The sequence below is a fragment of the Cricetulus griseus genome, chromosome 3 (assembly GCF_003668045.3).
Source record: "Cricetulus griseus strain 17A/GY chromosome 3, alternate assembly CriGri-PICRH-1.0, whole genome shotgun sequence".
Taxonomy (NCBI): Eukaryota; Metazoa; Chordata; class Mammalia; order Rodentia; family Cricetidae; genus Cricetulus; species Cricetulus griseus.
This window is the reverse complement of record NC_048596.1, coordinates 108,605,770-108,625,308: the sequence shown is the minus strand read 5'-3', so window position 1 is coordinate 108,625,308 and position 19,539 is coordinate 108,605,770.

Genomic DNA, 19,539 nt, shown 5'->3' with positions numbered 1-19,539 from the left:
CCATGTGTCCAGGGCCAGAGTGTAACCCTTCACGTGGGATGGGCTCTCAAAGTCCCTTCTTGCACCAGGGCAAAATACTAATCCACCACCAGAGGCTCCCTGGATGCAGAGGCCTCCTAATTGACATCCATGTTCAGGGGTCTGGATCAGTGTTGTACTGGCCTCCCCAACAGCATCTGGGGTCGATGTGCTCTCCCTTGTTCAGGCCAACTGTTCCTGTGGGTTTCTCCAACCTGGTACAGACCCCCTTCGCTCTTCATTCCTCCCTCTCTTCAACTAAATTGCCGATTTCAGCTCAGTGTATATCTGTGGATGCCTGTCTCTGCTTCCATCAGCCACTGGATGAGGGCTCTAGGATGGCATAAAGAGAAGTCATCAATCTCATTCTAGGGGAAGGGCTTTTAGGTTATCCTCTCCACCATTGTCTGGATTATCAGATCGTGTCATCCTTGTAGGTCTCTGGAGATCTCCCTGGTTCCAGATCTCTTCTCGGACGTATAGTGGCTCCCTCTAATATGGTATCTCTCATCCTGCTCTCTTTCCTCTATTCTTCCCCCAACTCAATATTTCTGCCCCTCCATTTCCTCTCCTCTACTCCTCTTCTCTTGCTCTTATTGTAGCAGCTCCTTTCCCCCTACCCTCATGCTCCCAATTAGTTCAGGAGTTCATGCCACTTCCATTCCTGGGGACCATTTATCCCTTAAAGTCCTTCATGTTTCCTAGTTTTTTTTGGTGAAGAGGATTATAGGCTGGTAATCCTTTGCTCTATGTCTAAAATTCATATATCAGTGAGTACATACCATGTTTGTCTTTTTGTGACTGAGTTACCTCACTCAGAATGGTTTCTTCTAGTTCCATCCATTTGCCTGGGAATTTCAAGATTCCATTGCTTTTTTCTGCTGAGTAGTACTCCATTGTATAAATGTACCATATTTTCTCAATCCATTCTTCAGTTGAGGGACATCTAGGTTGCTTCCAGGTTCTGGCTATTACAAACAATGCTGCTATGAACATGGTTGAACATATGTCCTTGTTGTATGAACATGTACTATTAGAGTATATACCCGAGAGAGGAATGGCTGGATCTTGAGGTAGACTGATTCCCATTTTTCTGAGCAACTGCCATACTGATTTCCAGAGTGGTCATACAATTTCGCACTCCCACCAGCAATGGAGGAATGTTCCTTTTTCTCCACATCCTCTCTAGCATAGATTGTCATTGGTATTTTTGATTTTAGCCATTCTGACAGGTGTGAGGTGGTATCTCCGAGTTGTTTTGAGTTGCATTTCTCTGATGGCCAATGATTTTTGAGCACTTTCTTAAGTGTCTTTCAGCCATTTCAGATTCCTCTGTTGAGAATTTTCTATTTAGTTCTGCACCCCACTTTTTAAATTCATTGTTTGGTGTTTTGATGGCTAGCTTCTTGAGCTCCTTATATATTTTGGAAATCAGTCCTCCGTCAGATGTGGGATCAGTGAAGATCTTTTCCCATTCTGTGGGTGGTCGTTTTGTCCTACTGACTGTTTCCTTTGCCATGCAGAAGATTCTCAGTTTCAGGAGGTCCCATTTATTAATTGCAGACCTCAATGTCTGTGCTACTGGCGTAATGTTCAGGAAGCAGTCTCCTGTGCCAATTTGTTCAAGGGTAATTCCCACTTTCTCTTCTAGAAGATTCAGTGTGGCTGGATTTATGCTGAGATCTTTGATCCATTTGCACTTAAGTTTTGTGCATGGTGACAGGTATGGATCTATCTGCAATTTTCTGCATGTCCGAATCCAATTGTACCAGCACCATTTGTTGAAGATGCTATCTTTTTTCCATTGTATAGATTTAGCACCTTTGTCAAAAATAAGGTATTCGTAGGTGCGTGGGTCAATATCAGGGTTTTCAATTCGATTCCATTGGTCTATCTGACTATTTTTGTGCCAATACCAAGCTGTTTTCAGAACTATGGCTCTATAGTAGAGCTTGAAGTCGGGGATGGTGATGCCTCCAGAAGATCCTTTATTGTAAAGAGTTGTTTTGGCTATCCTGGGTTTTTTATTTTTCCATATAAAGTTGAGTATTGTTCTTTCAATGTCTGTGAAAAACTGTGTTGGGATTTTGATGGGGATTGCGTTGAATCTGTAGATTGCTTTTGGCAGGATTGCCATTTTTACTATGTTAATTCTACCTATCCAAGAGCATGGGAGATCTTTCCATTTTCTGGTATCTTCTTTAATTTCTTTCTTTAAAGTCTCAAAGTTCTTATTGTACAGGTCTTTCACTTTTTTGGTTAGTGTTACCCCAAGATATTTTATGTTGCTTGTGGATATTGTGAAAGGTGATGTTTCCCTGATTTCTTTCTCATTGGATTTATCATCTGTATATAGTAGGGCTACTGATTTTTTTGAGTTAATTTTGTATCCTGCTACCTTGCTGAAGGTGTTTATCAGCCGTAGGAGTTCCCTGGTAGAGTTTTTTGGGTCACTAATGTAGACTATCATGTCATCTGCAAATAGTGAAAGTTTGACTTCATCCTTTCCAATTTGTATCCCTTTGATCCCCTTTTCTTGTCTTATTGCTGTAGCCAGAACTTCAAGTACTATATTGAAGAGATATGGAGAGAGTGGATAGCCTTTTCTTGTTCCTGATTTTAGAGGAAAAGCTTCGAGTTTCTCTCCATTTAGTTTGATGTTGGCTATTGGTTTGGTGTATATTGCATTTATCATGTTTAGATATGTTCCTGTTATTTCTGTTCTCTCCAAGATCTTTATCATGAAGGGATGTTGGATTATGTCAAAGGCTTTTTCAGCATCTAGTAAGATGATCATGTGGTTTTTCTTTTTCAGTTTGTTTATATGGTGGATTACATTGATGGATTTTCATATGTTGAATCATCTTTGCATCCCTGGGATGAAGCCTACTTGATCGTGGTGGATGATTTTTTCTGATATGTACTTGGATTCGGTTCACCAATATTTTATTGAGTATTTTAGCATTGATGCTCATGAGGGATATCGGTCTGTAGTTCTCTTTCTTAGTCATATCTTTGTGTGGCTTGGGTATCAAAGTGATTGTAGCCTCGTAGAAAGAGTTTGGCAATATCCCATCTGCTTCTATTGTGCGGAACAGTTTGAGGAGTACTGGAATTAGCTCTTGTTTGAATTTCTGGTAGAATTTTGCAGTGAAGCCATCTGGTTGGGAGGCTTTTAATGACTGCTTCTATTTCACTAGGAGTTATAGGTCGATTTAAACTGTTTATCTGATCTTGATTTAATTTTGGTAAGTGATATTTATCCAGAAAGCTGTCCATTTCCTTTAGATTTTCCAATTTTGTGGAGTACAGGTTTTCAAAGTATGACCTAAGATTCTCTGGATTTCCTCAGTGTCCGTTGTTATATCCCCCTTTTCATTTCTGATTTTGTTAATTAGCATGCTCTCTCTCTGCCTTTTGGTTAGTTTGGCTAGAGGTTTGTCTATCTTATTGATCTTCTCAAAGAACCAACTCTTTGTTTCATTGATTCTTTGTACTGTTTTCCTAGTTTCTACTTTGTTGATTTTGGCTCTCAGGTTGATTATTTCCTGGAGTCTACTTCTCCTTGGTGTGTTTGCTTCTTTTTGCTCTAAAGCTTTCAGTTGTTCTGTCAATTCTCTAATGTGACTTTCCTCCAATTTTTTCATGTGGGCACTTAGTGCTATGAACTTCCCTCTTAGCACTGCTTTCAGAGTGTCCCATAAGTTTGGGTATGTTGTGTCTACATTCTCATTAAATTCTAGGAAGTCTTTAATTTCTTTTTTTATTTCTTCCTCAACCCAGGAATGATGCAACTGGGTGTTATTCATTTTCCACGCGAATGTAGGTTTTCTGCAATTCGATTGCTGTTGAATTCTAGCTTTAGTGCATGGTGGTCTGATAAGATACAGGGGGTTATTTCAATTCTTTTGTAATTGTGGAGGTTTGCTTTGCTGCTAACTATGTGGTCAATTTTTGAGAAGGTTCCATGTGGTGCTGAGAAGAAGGTATATTCTTTTGTGTTTGGATGGAATGTTCTATAGATATCTGTTAAACCCAGTTGGGTCATAACTTCTGTCAGATCCTTTGTTTCTTTGTTAAGTTTCTGTCTGGTGGTCCTGTATAGTGGTGTAAGGGGGGTGTTGAAGTCTCCTATTATAAGTGTGTGTGGTTTTATGTGTAGTTTGAGCTTTAGTAATGTTTCTTTTACAAATGTGTGTGCTTTCGTATTAGGGGCATAGATGTTCAGGATTGAGACTTCATCTTGATGGACTTTTCCTGTGATGAGTACAAAATGCCCTTCTTCATCTCTTTTGATTGCTTTTAGTTTAAAGTCTAATTTGTTAGATATTAGGATTGCTAGACCAGCTTGTTTCTTGAGCCCATTTGATTGGAAAATTTTTCCCATCCTTTTACTCTGGGGTATCGCCTGTCTTTGAAATTGAAGTGTGTTTCTTGTAAACAGCGGAAGGATGGATTCTGTCTTCGTATCCATTCTGTTAGCCTATATCTTTTTATGGGTAAGTTAAGACCATTGATATTTAGGGATATTAATATCCATTGTTCATTGGTTCTTCTTTGTTTTGGATTTATTGTTGGTGGTGTCATTGCATATGGATTTTGCCCTCCTGTTTCTTTTTGTGTTTGGTAAAATTAGATTATCTATTGCCAGTGTTTTTGTGAGTGTAGTTATGTTTGTTGGGTTGGAGTTTTCCTTCCAGAACCTTCTGTAGTGCTGGATTTGTGGATATGTATTGTTTAAATCTGTTTTTGTCATGGAATATCTTGTTTTCTCCATCTATAGTGATTGAAAGTTTTGCTGGGTACAGTAGTCTGGGTTGACATCCATGCTCCCTTAGTGCTTGTAGGGTATCTATCCAAGACCTTCTGGCTTTCAGAGTTTCCATTGAGAAGTCGGGTGTGATTCTGATTGGTTTGCCTTTATATGTTACTTGGCCTTTTTCCTTTGCTGCTCTTAATATTTTCTCTTTATTCGGTAGATTTGGTGTTTTGATTATTATGTGTCGGGGGACTTCTTTTTGTGGTCCAATCTGTCTGGTGTCCTCTAAGTTTCTTGTACTTTCATAGGCATATCCTTCCGTAGGTTGGGGAAGTTTTCTTCTATGATTTTGTTGAATATGTTTTCTGTACTTTGAGCAGTGTTTCTTCACCTTCTTCTACACCTATTATTCTTAGGTTTGGTCTTTTTACGGTGTCCCATATTTCCTGGATATTTTGTGTTAGGGATTTGTTGGACTTGAGGTTTTCTTTGGTTGATGAATGTATATCCTCTAGCGAGTCTTCAATAGCTGAGATTCTCTCTTCCATCTCTTGAATTCTATTGGTTATACTCACATCTTTAGTTCCTGATCGTTTATCCAGCCTTCCCATTTCCAGCATCGCCTCATTCTGTGTTTTCTTTATTGTGTCTATTTCGGCTTTCATGCTTTGAACTGTTTCAAGAACTTCCTTCACTTGTTTGGATGTTTTTTCTTGGGTTTCTTTAGATTTTTAAAGAGATTTGTTTATTTCTTGAATTTTTTGGTTTGTCTTTTCCTCCATTTTGTGTAATTTTTTGTTTGCTTTTTCTTCTATTTCTTTAAGGGATTTTCTTGTTTCCTCTTTAAAAGTCTCTATCATCTTTCTGAGATAATTTTTGAGGTCCATCTCATCTTCGTGCTCTGTGTTGGGCTTTTCAGATCTTGCTGGAGTGGAGTCCCTAGAATCTGGTGGTGTCATATTGGTCTTTCTGTTGTTAAGTGAAATCTTATTCTGTCTTCTTCCCATATCTTCTTTTAGTGGGTGCAGGTGGGGTCTCTCTATCTCCTCTTGTAACCCAGTGGTGTGTGGGCCAGGAATTCAATGTCCACAACTCTGGATGGTCTTCCCTCTCCTGGTAGTCTCCTCACTCGTGTGGATAGGTTGGCAGAAAGAGATGGAAGAGTAGGGTGTTTCCAGATTCAGGGAGCTCCTCCTTGTCTGTTCGTGTCTACCGCAGGCCGGGGGTGGTCGGGGTGAGGGATGGTTTGGGTGAGGGTTGGGTAAGGGCAGAGGCTCACTCACCTCATTCCTGGGTCGTTTGGCTGAAAGGGATGGAAGAGTGGGGTGCTACCAGATTCAGAGAGTAGGGAGGTCCTCCCTGCCTGGGCGTGTCTACTCCAAGCCGGTAGGTGCAGGCGGGCGAGGGTGGGTGGTTGAGGTGACTGATGTTTTGGGCGGGAGTTGGGTAAGGGCAGAGACTCACTCACCTAGTTCCTGGGTCGGTCAGCGGAAAGCGACCCACTGTTTCTTAAGGTGTCATTTCTGATTTTATTTGGGGGAAGAAACCTTATAACTATTCTCCTTGTTCTTTCTTCATTTAAAGTTTTCTTCCTTCTTTACTTGTTTCTAGCACTTTACGGCTTAAGCTAGTTGTAGTGTATCCCTGGCTTACATTTGCCTCTCTTTATTATCTGTGTCTACTCTTTCCATCTCTATCACTTTTTTCTGTTGCTTTCTGAGCTCTTGGCATGCCTGCTTCTGTTTCCCATGTGCTGGGACTACAGATGTGTGCTACCACATTTGGCTTCTAGCTCATCTTAAGTTAAAGAAATCTTTTGGAAGTTACAAATACATATGCATGAATTGGTGGTTTCTGAAAGGCTGATGTTTTCCCTTTGCATTCATGTTTCTAAATTTATCTTTGATCTTTCATGTCTGCCATGGCAGGACTTTATCTAGATGCCTTTTTGAGTCCACAAAACTTTATTTTCATCTTCATGTTTTCCTCAAAACTAATAAAAACTCAAAAAAGATTTATGCCTGGATTTGCCAAGGAAAGATTGAAAAAAATAATTATCAGAGGTTTGAGAGTTCTCTTAGTAAATATTTTACTCAAAATGTCTCTTTTCACCTTAAATTCTCTAAAGTTGTCATCTCAGTGTTGGTAGAGAAGGTTTGAAAATCATGAAGTCATAGATTCTTGATGTTGCAAAATAATCACCAACCCAGGAGGCATAAAGAGTGTTCTGAACAGAGAAATAAAAAAAAAATTCGTGTTCACATACTGATTTAGAAGTATATTAGGAATCAAACAACAGTCTTAAAGTAAATTGTTCTATTAATTGATTTTATTTTACACATGTTATATATTGGAAGTTGTAAATAATATACTAATGACTTCATACATGAGGTGTGTGACATGCTAGGTTTTGGGGAACCTGCTAAGAGCTCCATTCAAAATAGAACATTTAATTTTCATTTTAGGATTGCTACTACATACTATTTTGGGTAGCAGTCGAGTCAGTGAGAAGCTATACATAAAACATTGGATTTAAAAAAAATGTCAAATTAAAGCATTCACTCCATTAATGTTTGGTTCCTCATTACTACATAACTATATTCACTGAATTATAAGAATTCTATTCTTTTGTAATCATATGTTCTCTTTATATCCTCTTTTTTAATATTTGCAGTTACCATATCAATGATTACTAAGTATTTTATCATGAGGCCGAGATGCACAACACCTTTTATATTGGGAGCATAGAATCTAGTTCCTAGTCACAGTTCCTGCTCGGGAATTTGTAGCAGCAGAGATACAAGGGCTCTGCATCCTCAGTGTAGGTTGCTTTGTCAGCAAAGGATCATGAGTTTCACCCAGACTCTTCTGTCCAGTCAGTCATTTGAAATTTCCATCTAGTAAGCTTTCTTCATGGGTTCAATTTTTAGTATGTTTTGCAAAGCTATTTCAAGAATTATGGTCAAGTCACCTCTATTATGAAACGGTTGTTCTGACCCCATTTATTTTAGGCCTTTTAAATTGAGAGCTGGGCATGGTGTCTCATACCTGTTATCCAATTTCTTAGGAGGCTGAGACAGGAAGATTGACATAAGTTTGAGGTTACCTAGGGCTACACAGTAAGCTTCAGACCAGCTTGGACTTCAGAGTTGAGACCCTGTCTCAAAAACAAACCAACAAACCAAAAAGATCAAGAAGAAAAAAAGGCAAGGTTTAAAAAAAGATCCCATGAAAATGAATCATTTAAACTCCAAAGATTATGGATAAGATTTTGTAGCCTCTCTCTTCTGATGATACTATCTGCTAGCCACTGTGCTTCTATTTAACCATTTTGGGATAGGATTCTAAGGCTTTTATTAGGGTGGGGACTGCCATTCAGGAGCTCTATACCAGCTCTATTGTTGAGGTTTGATAGTAGTATTTGAAAGAAATTTACTAGATTCCATTTTATTAGCCTTCATAGGTAATCTAATATTTTTGAAAGGCCTGGATTTAGAGCAAATGAATTCAATCCTTTATCCATCCAGTAAGGGTTCATTGAGTTCTTACCATCTAACAGACATGTTAAAGCAAGGCAAATGGTATTCCATCTGTGCTTTTTATGAATTTTTTTAAAACCTTAAAAAATTATTCTATATGTATCAACATTTTCTAACACTTATTTATAGTACCCAGGGCATGCCTGGTGGCTGTGGAGGCCAGAAGAGGGTGTCCAGTACTCTGGAGTTGCAGGCGACTGTGAACCTTCACTTGGGCTCTGGAAACTGAACATGGGTCCTTTGCAAGAATAGCAAGTGCTAAAGGAAAAAAAATATAAGGCAAAAAAAGAAGTATGTAACTGAAAGCACAGGAGTGATCAGCCAAATGTAAACTGGAGCCAAAAGGCAACACTATTACTCATACAATAAATGATTAAATTACAGGAAAAAAAAAAGAATAGCAAGTGCTGTTATCCACTGTGAGCCATCTCTCCAGTTCCTGTCTTCATGATTCTTGAAATCTGTTAGGACACAGATGTGGAAGTGAGCAATTTTAATAATTGCATAGTTATGCTAATATGCTCTGCCATGGAAACAGATGGAGAGGACTCAAGGCCATCTAGGGAAGATGTGATAATTAATACGAGATAGAGAAAATAATAGAACTTTACCAGTCAATGTAGAATGAATTATGTCATCATGTCCTGTATTGGCATCCTTACTGTCTTCTGCTTCCTCATCTTCCATAGTATCAGCAGGATACAATGGAACAAAGCAGACCATCTTCAGAGTATCAGACTACTAGAATATATTATAAAATAATTAATTAGGCTATTTTTAAATTTAAAATTACATCTATTTATTGTGCAGATGTGTGTACATGTATATGAATGCTCCATGATGAATGTATGGAGGTCAGAAGACAGCTTGTAACAGTTGGTTGTTCTCCATGTCCTACCATGTGTCCTACCATGTCAGGGACTGGACTCAGGTCCCTAGGCTTGGTGGCAATGACTTTACTATCTGAGTCATCTTGCCAGCCTGGATGTGGACTGTTGATGTATACATTTAGATATATAGGAAATACCAACTTCTATAATTCAAATTTAATTTTTACTCCTAGTCACTGAATAGAGAACAAAATAATTCTGTTGTGTTGAGAGAGCTCCCACTTTACTGGGGTTAGATGGGGTTACATCTTGAATGTGTGGTACTTTGTGTGGTATATATGTTCCTGTGTATGTATAAATATATTTTATAATATTTTATGTAAAATTACATTATATGTATATAATAATTTACCCCTGAGATAGGAGTTTCTGTGTCTAGATAGTTTTCTGATCTGATAGAGATTCTACTTCCAAGTCCTAAACTTATGTTTTATTTTATAGAATTTCTGTGTTTGTTTGCCTAGATATATTATGATGACTTCCTTTCTCAGTCTTGCTGCCTTCTAGTAATGCTGATAGGAAGAAGAGTCTACCAGGCTTATTGTTTTTTAAATTAAATTAATTTATTTATTTTACACCCCTACGACAGTTTCCCCTCCCTCCTCTCCTCCTATTCCCTTCCCCCCAATCCACTCCTCCTCTGTGTCTGTTCAGAAAGGGTAAGGCATCCCATGGGTATCAACAAAGCATGGCATATCAAGTTGTGATAGGACTAAGATACAACCCCAGTATGAGGAATAGCTTCCCCAATGCCAATCAAAGCATTGCTCCCACTGTTAGGAGTCCCACAAGTAGACCAAGCTACACAACTGTAACATATATTTAGAGGGCCTACGCCAGTCCCCTGCAGGCTCCCTGGTTGTCAGCTCAGTCTCTGAGCCCTTTTGAGTCCAGGTTAGTTGTTTCTGTGGGTTTTCTTGTGATGTCCTTGATCTCCCTGGCTCTTACAATCCTTCCTCTCTCTCAGCAAGATTCCACAAATTCGGCCGAATGTCTGTAACAAGCCCATTCTTGCAGCTGTAGGTCTAAAGGTGTGTGTGTGTGTGTGTGTGTGTGTGTGTGTGTGTGTGTGTGTGTGTGTGTAAAGGTGTATGTGTGTAAGTAGTGAGTGTATGAGTATGTGTGAGAGTGTGTGTGTGAGTGATGAGTATGTGTGACTTCAAGTGTGTGAGTGTGTGTTAACAAGTGTGCATGTGTGTGTGTGTGTGAGAGTGTGTGTGTATGTTTCCACTGTTTTTCTTCAGAGTAACGAGAGGCCAGGAGAAATCCCTCTGTACTTGCAAACCTCTCATCTCTGTGACACACTTTATTGTGAGAATTTAGGTTTTTTTGAAAGCAAAAAAGCAAAACTGGAATTACTTAAAATTTAGTGTGTGTGTGTGTATGTGCTGGCACATGCCCCCTCTTGATGCAATAAAGCACCAAATCAGTTACCTACTTGAATGAGAAGAAAAGAAATGAGGCAATTTAAGGAGAGAAAAAGTTGACTTTTTTAGTGTGAATTTCCCAAATAATATAAACATACCTTTTTATCATGATGCCACTAAGTGGCCCATGAAACCACTCCTTTAATGCCTTCTCTCCCTTACTGTTTGCAATTTCTTTTTATCATTAAATACTATATATAACTTAACATTTACAAAATGGGTGGCAGAATCAGTATGAGAAGCTTGTACAGTGCTCTATTCCTGTAAAGTGTGATACTCTGGAATGGTGAGTAGGCTCACAGTGCAGCCAAGGCTGCTGGCTGCAGGAATTAACTGGTTAGTTACAGGAAGAAATCAAGAATTGAACTTTAAATTCTTCACCTTAAAACATAATTGTGCTAATATTACCTCTGAAGATTATTATGAGAGTCAAGTACTGAGTTCATATAAAAACTGCTCCATAAATAGGAAAGTGCTATGGGAGTACTTGCCTTCAGGGTTATGTCCAGAGTTAAGGTATGCTCCCATCAGTGACAGCGGTCCAGCTTTGGGAGCAAAGTTGCTCAGATGTGGTGGTAATGAAGGTGATCACAAATAGAAAATGCCACAATGAGTGTTTTTAAAATAGATTAAGACAAATAGTATTTGTATTATTTTCATTGACAGATATATAAACTATAATATGTACAAAATATTTATAATTTGTACTCAAGATCTGCCTCTGTCTAGCCAGATATTATCTCTATTCTTTAAGGTCATTTTTTCTTTTTCTTTTTTGTTAAAAGTGGGGCAACTCATATTCAGTACACAACTGACTAGAAGTTTTATTTAGCAATTTGCTGTCTTCATCTTTTCTGTTGATTAGTCCTCATGCTTGCCATTATTCTCTTCAGCAGTTCTCTTTTTTATTATTTATTATTTGTCTGAAAGGAATAACCCACCATTTTAATAGAATATTGTGGTTAGTAGATCTTTGTTAATATATATATATATATATATATATATATATATATATATATATTGATCATGAGAGTAATTTCTGAGGGTGACACAGGAAAAGGAAACACCATGATCCTTCCCTGTTAGGAGAAGTGGCACTATGGTAAAACATGGAAGTATGGGCTTTGGTACTATATAGACGCAAGTATCATTGCTAGTTCTAGCACCTTGCTGATAATAGAACCACAGGCGATGTGATAGTTTGGTTTTAGATGTCTCCCAAAGGCCCATCCACTAAAGGCTTGGTTATCAGCCCCTGCAAACTAGCTGTGGTTGCCTTGCCTGGGAGATAGGGCCTAGTGGAAGGACAGCAGATTGGTATGAGTGTACACTTGGGGGCATTAAGACTTCTTTCCTTTCTCTCTCTTTCTTCTTTGATTTGGCAAGTTGAGAGGAGAGCTGCAGCCACTTTCTCTCCTGTACCAAGTGGGTCCTAAGAATTGAACTCAGATTTCTAAACTCAGCTTGGCAGTAGGTACCTGCTGGCCCAAAAGTTACACTTTAAAAAAGGGAATTGCATGCATGTATGCAATGTGTGACTGTAGTCATGTCTAATAAGTGATGCTAAAGAGTTGTGTCTATTTAATTTTTCATATATTCATTAAAATAGTGTGAAGAATACTAGTTATTGCTGATATATCTTTATATATCATGTTATAGTTAAATAATCTATCTAAAACTAAAAATATGATTATACTTTCCTTTAAATCTTCTGTGTCCTGTCTCCTTAGATGTAAGACCAAACTTGATATGCATAATATCATTGTCTTTGCTTCTGTTTGGCACCTGGTGTCATACAGCATTATTATACAGTGGTTTAATCCTTCACCTTGGTGCATTATTTAATTTCTACTTTTTGAATAAAATGTCTGTGATGTTAGACTATTGCCTTTCTTGTTTAGTATTGCATTCCCAAAGTCTGAATGATCAACATACTGGCGAGTTTTATGCCAACTTGCCACAAGCTAGAGTTATCTGACAGAGGGAAACTCAATTGAGAATATGCCTCCATAAGGTCCAGGCTGTAGGGAATTTCTTAATTAGTCATTGATGTCCCAGGGCCCACTCACTGTGAGTGGTGCCATCCGTGGGCTGGTAGTCCTGGGTTCTATAAAACAGCGGGCTGAGAAAGCCATGGGAACAAGCCAGTAAGCAGTACCCCCTTCATGGCCTCTGCATCAGCTCTTGCCTTCGGGTACCAGCTCTGTTTGAGTTCTAGTCCTGACTTATTTTGATGAACAGTGATATGGAAGTGTTGGCCAAATAAACCCTTTCCTTTGGGAAAGGAGTTTCATCACAGCAATAGGTAGTAAACCCTAACTAAGACAGCTGAATTTGTTTTCCATAGAAATGTGACTTCTTGGAGGATTAAGAAGGGTTTTGTAGAATGAAAACTATACTATATTTGGAACACACATTAGGAAAAATCTGTTACTTAGTAGCTCTGTGATCTTGGATTTATGAATTTCAGTTTCATGTGAAATAGGTACAATATAAGTTGTCAGTGGTGGGAATCAGATAATGCCTTTAAAATCTCTTCTGAATTGTAAAAATGTTGAACAAACTTATATAAAATATATTCCATTATTCTAAATGATTTACTCTCAGATTTTTTAAAAATATCACATTCACTTTATCCTCTATTGTACTCTGAACTTAGTTTTGCTAATGATACCACTCCTATGGTCTATAATCTGTTTTTCAGCTGTGGAAAATGCTTTCTTTTTCTAAAAGATTACTCTTATCATTATTGCTATTCACAGTTTTAATTTTAAATTACCCATCCCAAATTATTTATAACTTTTTGGCATTGCTCTTCTCATACCACATACAATAGAATTGGCCCTTAATTAACAGACACGTAATTAGCTACAATGCCAATTATGTAACATTCAGTCTGTCCATGGGTTGCATGGTTTATGGAGAAATTTCCCCTGTGGAAAAATGGCACCCACTTTCCATTTCTTCTTGTAAGTACCTTCAGTAAATCCATTTTATAAAATTTTATGTTTCTGGTACAATTTCTTTAGAGAAGAAAGTACAAAAATTGAAACCATCATATCAACAATTGAAGTGCCAATTAAAATAGGCATCAGTTAATGTTCTAGCTTGCATAATTGTCAAAACTTTTTATGTTAATTCAACTTCTAAAGATCTGACAAGATCCTTGATATTATGTCTTTTGTTTTGTTTAATTTTTAATCAGTGCATAGCTATGTAGTTTTAGATTACCCTCAAGATCCAACTTCCATAAACCAGGGAAGACTTAAGGCAGAATGAGGCTGACACCAGGTGGAAATGATCAACACCAATCAAAAGAAGCACAAGTAGTCACACTTTCAGTCCTGGCTGCTGATACCCGAGCCTAAGTTGTCTAGGAGACAAGTCTATCTGACTGTTTTTCTTCCACTCTAGCATTTTAAATGTCAGGTTTTTCTCATACTGAGAGGAGTTGCATGAGTTTTGTTGGTTTAGAAAACATTCATCTGTTTTGAGTCAGTATAATGTTTTCCTTGAGTAGCTAACCCACAAATTTTAAATAAATGAAACTCCCTCACTAACCAAATTACATTGCAGACATGTTTATAGGAATGCCATCAGTATGGCTTTGAAAATTGCCCTTTATAAGAATAAAAGACTGAAACACCTACAAAAATGCCACAAGGTGAACAGATGAACAAACAAATACAAGCCAGACAGACTAGCTTCAACATCATAATTCAAGGAGAAGAAAAAAGTTTCCTACCACAAATATTAAAAATATTACAACTGCTTAGCAAGGGAAACAAAGGGACTAAGGCTTCAGCCACTAAAGACAGTGGATGATCTGGGACCATAGTCCAAAGAGACATACAGAGGTATAGTATAATCATGGTGTTGCTGATTCATTAGTTAGCAGTGGGCAGGAACAGGTTAGGAAGAGAGGACAAGAAGCCATTATTATTCCTGAGAAATCTCTGCTTTCTTATTGTCAAAGAAAATGTTTTCCCTGACCCCAAATTGTTAACACTGTTACATGGGTAGAGCATGAAACCACTTTTAGAGTGCTAAAGCCAGGGATGATGGTGTGCTCCTATAACCTCAGCACTTTGGGGGCTGAGGTAGAATGATGGTGAGTTTCAGGCCTGATGATGTCTTTAAGAAGCTATAGTTCTATACAAATGTGTTAGTATATATTCGTGTAACTATCCTTTGATAATGTATCATTTTAAAATTAGAGAGAATTCCCCATTCACCCATACACGACAAAAAATTGTGTAAATTAGAGTGGGTGCCAAGTTGTTTAAATGTATGCATACATTATATAACATTTAGATTAGTCTGGGCATATTTATTTATGCAATCACTTAGTATTTTGTTATGAAAAATCTTGTCTTCCAGTTGTTTGAAATGTATAGTACATTATTCTTAACTGTAGTCACCATGCTGGGCGACAACAACTTTCTTGTTCCTATGTACCTCGGGTACTCAATGACCAATATTTCCTCGTCCATCTTTACTCCTATCCTCCTGCTCTCTGGAACTGACCATTCTGTTGTGAATTTCTATGAGATTGTCTTATGAGACCCAAGGGTGAGCTCATGCTTGTCTTTCTGTGTTGGACTTACTGACTTCCAGTCCTGTCCATGTGGCCACAAATGACAGGCAGATTTCATTTTTATTTTCTTATGGCAGGATAGGTGTAGTACATTTCCTTCCTTCATCTATCAGCCAATGGACAGTTGTTTCCTTCTACTGGCTGCTGTGAGTAGTGCTGTATTGAACATGGGAGTTTCAATGTCTCTGATGGAGTGACTTCATTTCTTATGTAAACATGCCAAGTAGTGATGTGGTTAGTTCATAAGATAGTTACAGCTTCCAGTTTTTGAGGAATTCTGTACTGTTTTCTATCACTCTACTGATTTGCACCCCCACTAGCAGTGTGCATGACTTGCCTTTTCTCTACTAACATTTGCTGGTTTTTTTTTTTTATAATATTTCTTCTTACTGGTGCAGTGGTAAATAGAGCATTGTGATGCTGGTTTGTGCTTTCCTGAGGATTAGTGGTACTGAGCATTTTCTTTTGTATATGTTGGTCTTTTGCATAACTTCTTTTGATAAATGTATACTTAGATATATTGCCCATTTTAAACTTATTATTTGCTATTTTCATATTGGGTTTTTAGAGTTATACATTCTGGATACCAATCCATTTTCAGGTATATACTTTGCAAATGTTTTCTTTTCACTCTGTTGACTATTTCATTTGCTGTGCAGCTATTTAGTGATGTGATCTATTTGATTATTTTTGCTTCAAATTGCTATGCTTTTGACATCTTTTAAAAAATCCCTTGCCTTTCCAATGTCCTGAATGAAGAGTTTCCTATCTTTTTTATTTTTTGATACAGGGTTTCACTGTGTAGCTTTGGAGCCTATCGGCACTCGCTCTGAAGACCAGGCTGGCCTCGAACTCACAGAGATCTGCCTGGCTCTGCCTCCCGAGTGCTGGGATTAAAGGCATGCGCCACCAATGCCCCGCTGCTGTTGTGAGTTTCCTATCTTTATTCCAATAATTTTATGGTTTTGGTCCTATAAAGTATTTAGTGGATTTCAAGGTTGTCAAGGTTTTTTTTTTTTTTTTTTTTTTTTTTTTTTTTTTTTTTTTTTTTTTTTTGTAGCATGATAAATAAAAGACCCAGAGACATATATTGGGACTCAAGCTTCAAGCTGAAGATCAGAGCAGCAAAGCAGCCAAGCCAATAGATCTTACCTCTACCTACCTGAAATGGCAATCATGTCCCCATGAATCTTCAGAGGCATAAGGCTCTGAATTCTTGTCTCTTTATATTCCTTTCTCTGCCCAGCCATATCCTCCTGTCTCTACTTCCCTGGTGCTGGGATTAAAGGCTTGTGGTTCCAGGTGCTGAGATCACCTTTGTATAAGCTGTTTCTGTTAGGAATGGATCAGTTTGTTGTAGTTAGTGTGGTCTTGAACGAACAAAGATCTGTCTACCTCTTAATCATGAATTCTGGGATTAAAGGTGTATACTATCACCCACAACTTCTATAGCTAATTAGTATGACTGCTTTGCTATTCTGATCTCTAGTAGCTTTAATAAACCATGACCAATATGTCATCACAATTTTTTTCATGTTTTAAGAGATAGGGGCCTACAAAGAGATCCCATGGACTCCCTAAAGATGACAAACTATTGATTGTTCTACATAATGTGATGATAAGGTTCTGTTGATGAAGATAACTTATGTCATTGAAAATGGAGATGTTCGGGTGACTCCCACCTAGAAGTTTCACCCTTGCTGACTAGCATTCATGATGCTAGAAGGTACTCTGTACAGTGCCAAAGGAAAAATGTAATTGTCAGTGTTATCCAGCTACCTAAAACAAAGACCTTCCTCAAGATATACTGGTGTAATAGTGGCACAAATGCTATTGGAGTAACCAACCACTTTTGGCTTGGATTAAAGGTCCACCAAATTAGATAGAATTCATACCTGACACTGCTAAATGGCCAAGAACCTGAGATTAGATAGGTCATGGGCCTAGGGAAAAACCTATTACTATTATTCTGCTAAATGAACACAGCAATAAAACTACTCCTAATGACAAATATTATCATACCAATAGAACCTTACTTTGCTCAACTCCTAGCAGAGAAGCTCCATGCCGTAGATGGGAATTAACATAGAAATCTTCAAATGCACAATGTACAGAGACTGAGAGACTTTGGAACACCCAATCCTAAATGTATGTCTTCATCAAACTCCTCCGCTTACTTCTCACTGATCTGTGCAGAAGCGGGGGTATAAAGATTGTAAAAGCGAGAGGTGATGGATGGGTGACTCCAAGGAAGCAGTGTCTACTGGACACAATAGGACTGAAGGATATATGAACTTGCAAGGGACTGTGTCAGCACAATAAGACTGGCACAGGTTCAATACAGACTGGGTCCCAGAACTGAAAGGGGCAAGTAGACACAGGGTCTCATCATCCCTAATCATGAAGGTGTTTTGTTTTTTGTTTTTTTAAGTTGACACCTGTTGGCAAAGGCAAAGCCAGTTTTCTTTCTTTCTTTCTTTCTTTCTTTCTTTCTTTCTTTCTTTCTTTCTTTCTTTCTTTCTTTCTTTTCGAGACAGGGTTTCTCTGTGTAGCTTTGGAGCCTATCCTGGCACTAGATCTGGAGACCAGGCTGGCCTTGAACTCACAGAGATCCGCCTGGCTCTGCCTTCCTAGTGCTGGGATTAAAGGCGTGCGCCACCAACGCCCTGCCCAAAGCCAGTTTTCTTCAGTGGAGAGTCATTGGGTATATTAACCACTCTCCAGTAGTTGGTCAATACGAAACAAGCTCCATGTCCTTTTTTCAGGGGGGGGGGCTTTGTTTTTGCTAAAAACAAAAAGCTAAATGTCATTAACTTTTTGATAGAGATCATATTGAATGCATATATCTTTTTTTCCCTCCTTTTTTTTATTAGAAAGTTATTTTACATTTCAATCCCAGGTCCCTCTCCCTCCCCTCCTCCCCTGTGAATGCATATATCTTAATGGGTTATAGGGACCCAATGTTAATTCTTCCAGTCCATGAGCACTGGCTATCATATTTATTTATTTATTTATTTACTTATTTATTTATTAGTTCTAGTTAGGGAACAAGCTTGTTTCACATGTAAGTCCCTTCTCCCTCTCCCTCCCTCCCTTTACCCCCATCCCTCCTCCCCCACCCCCAGCCTACCTCCACTCCATCCACCCACCACTCCCCAAGGCAGGGTAGGGTCCTCAACGGGGGCTCTGCAAAGTCCACCAAATCTTCCTGGAGCACTGGCTATCTTTTAAGATTTTTTTTCTGTTCTCTTCTGTATTTTTATTAGTGTTTTCTAATTTTCATTGTGGAAAACCTTCATATCTTTGTGTGATGGCTAATGTTGGTTGTCAATTTGACACACTCAGGGAATAGGAACCATAATGTAAGACTCACCTCCATCTCTCTCCATAGAGAGAGGCCTTCTCTATGGGGCATTTTCTTTAACGAGAATTGATGTAGGAGACCCCAGTCCACCATGAGTGGTACCATCCCTGGGCAGGTGGGCCTGGACTGTTTAACAAAGATAGTTGAACTGAGAATAGGCATTTGAGTTCCTTTGTTGACTTTTCTCCATGATGGTCTGTAACTGGTAAGCCAAATGAACCATTTCCTAGTTTTTTTTTTTTTTTTGATGGTATTTATCACAGCAACAGAAACCAAACTAGAATATTTTTATTAGGTTTATTTCTAGATTCTTTTTTGTATCTATGTTTTGGTATCCTCCATCTCCATATTCATTTGTTTCAAGAAAATTTGTTTTCTTATTGATTCATTGGTTGTTCAAAATTAAGCTGTGAAGTTTCCATGAATTGGTATAGTTCCAAAGATTTTTCTCTTTGCTGGTTTCTTAATTGCATTGTGCTCAAAGGAGAAAGCATAATTTCAATTTTTTTAAAATTTGTGAGACTTGTCTTAAGGCTTAACATATGATCTGTTCTGGTAAATGTTCCATGTGATGATGAGAAAAATGTCAGAAGAAACTATTGAAAGTCATGTACTATAGATACCTACTATGTCTATTTGTTTTTGGGTCTAATTCAACTCCGGCATTTCTTTGTTGATTTTTCTTTCTGGATAATCTGTTCACTACAAAAGTGGGCTGTTAAGTTCCCCAGTTATTATGATAGTGGAGTTGAATGCTTCTCTTGGCTCTGTTAATATCTGCTCTCTGTATTTGCGTGCTCTAATGCTGAGCAACATACTGTTTTGAACTATTTCCTCATGCTGAATCTTTGTTAGCTTGGCTGGCTTGGAAATTGCTGTGTACATCAGGCTGGTCTGGAAATCAAGGATTCCTCCTGCCTTTGCCTCCAGAGTGGTGGGATTAAA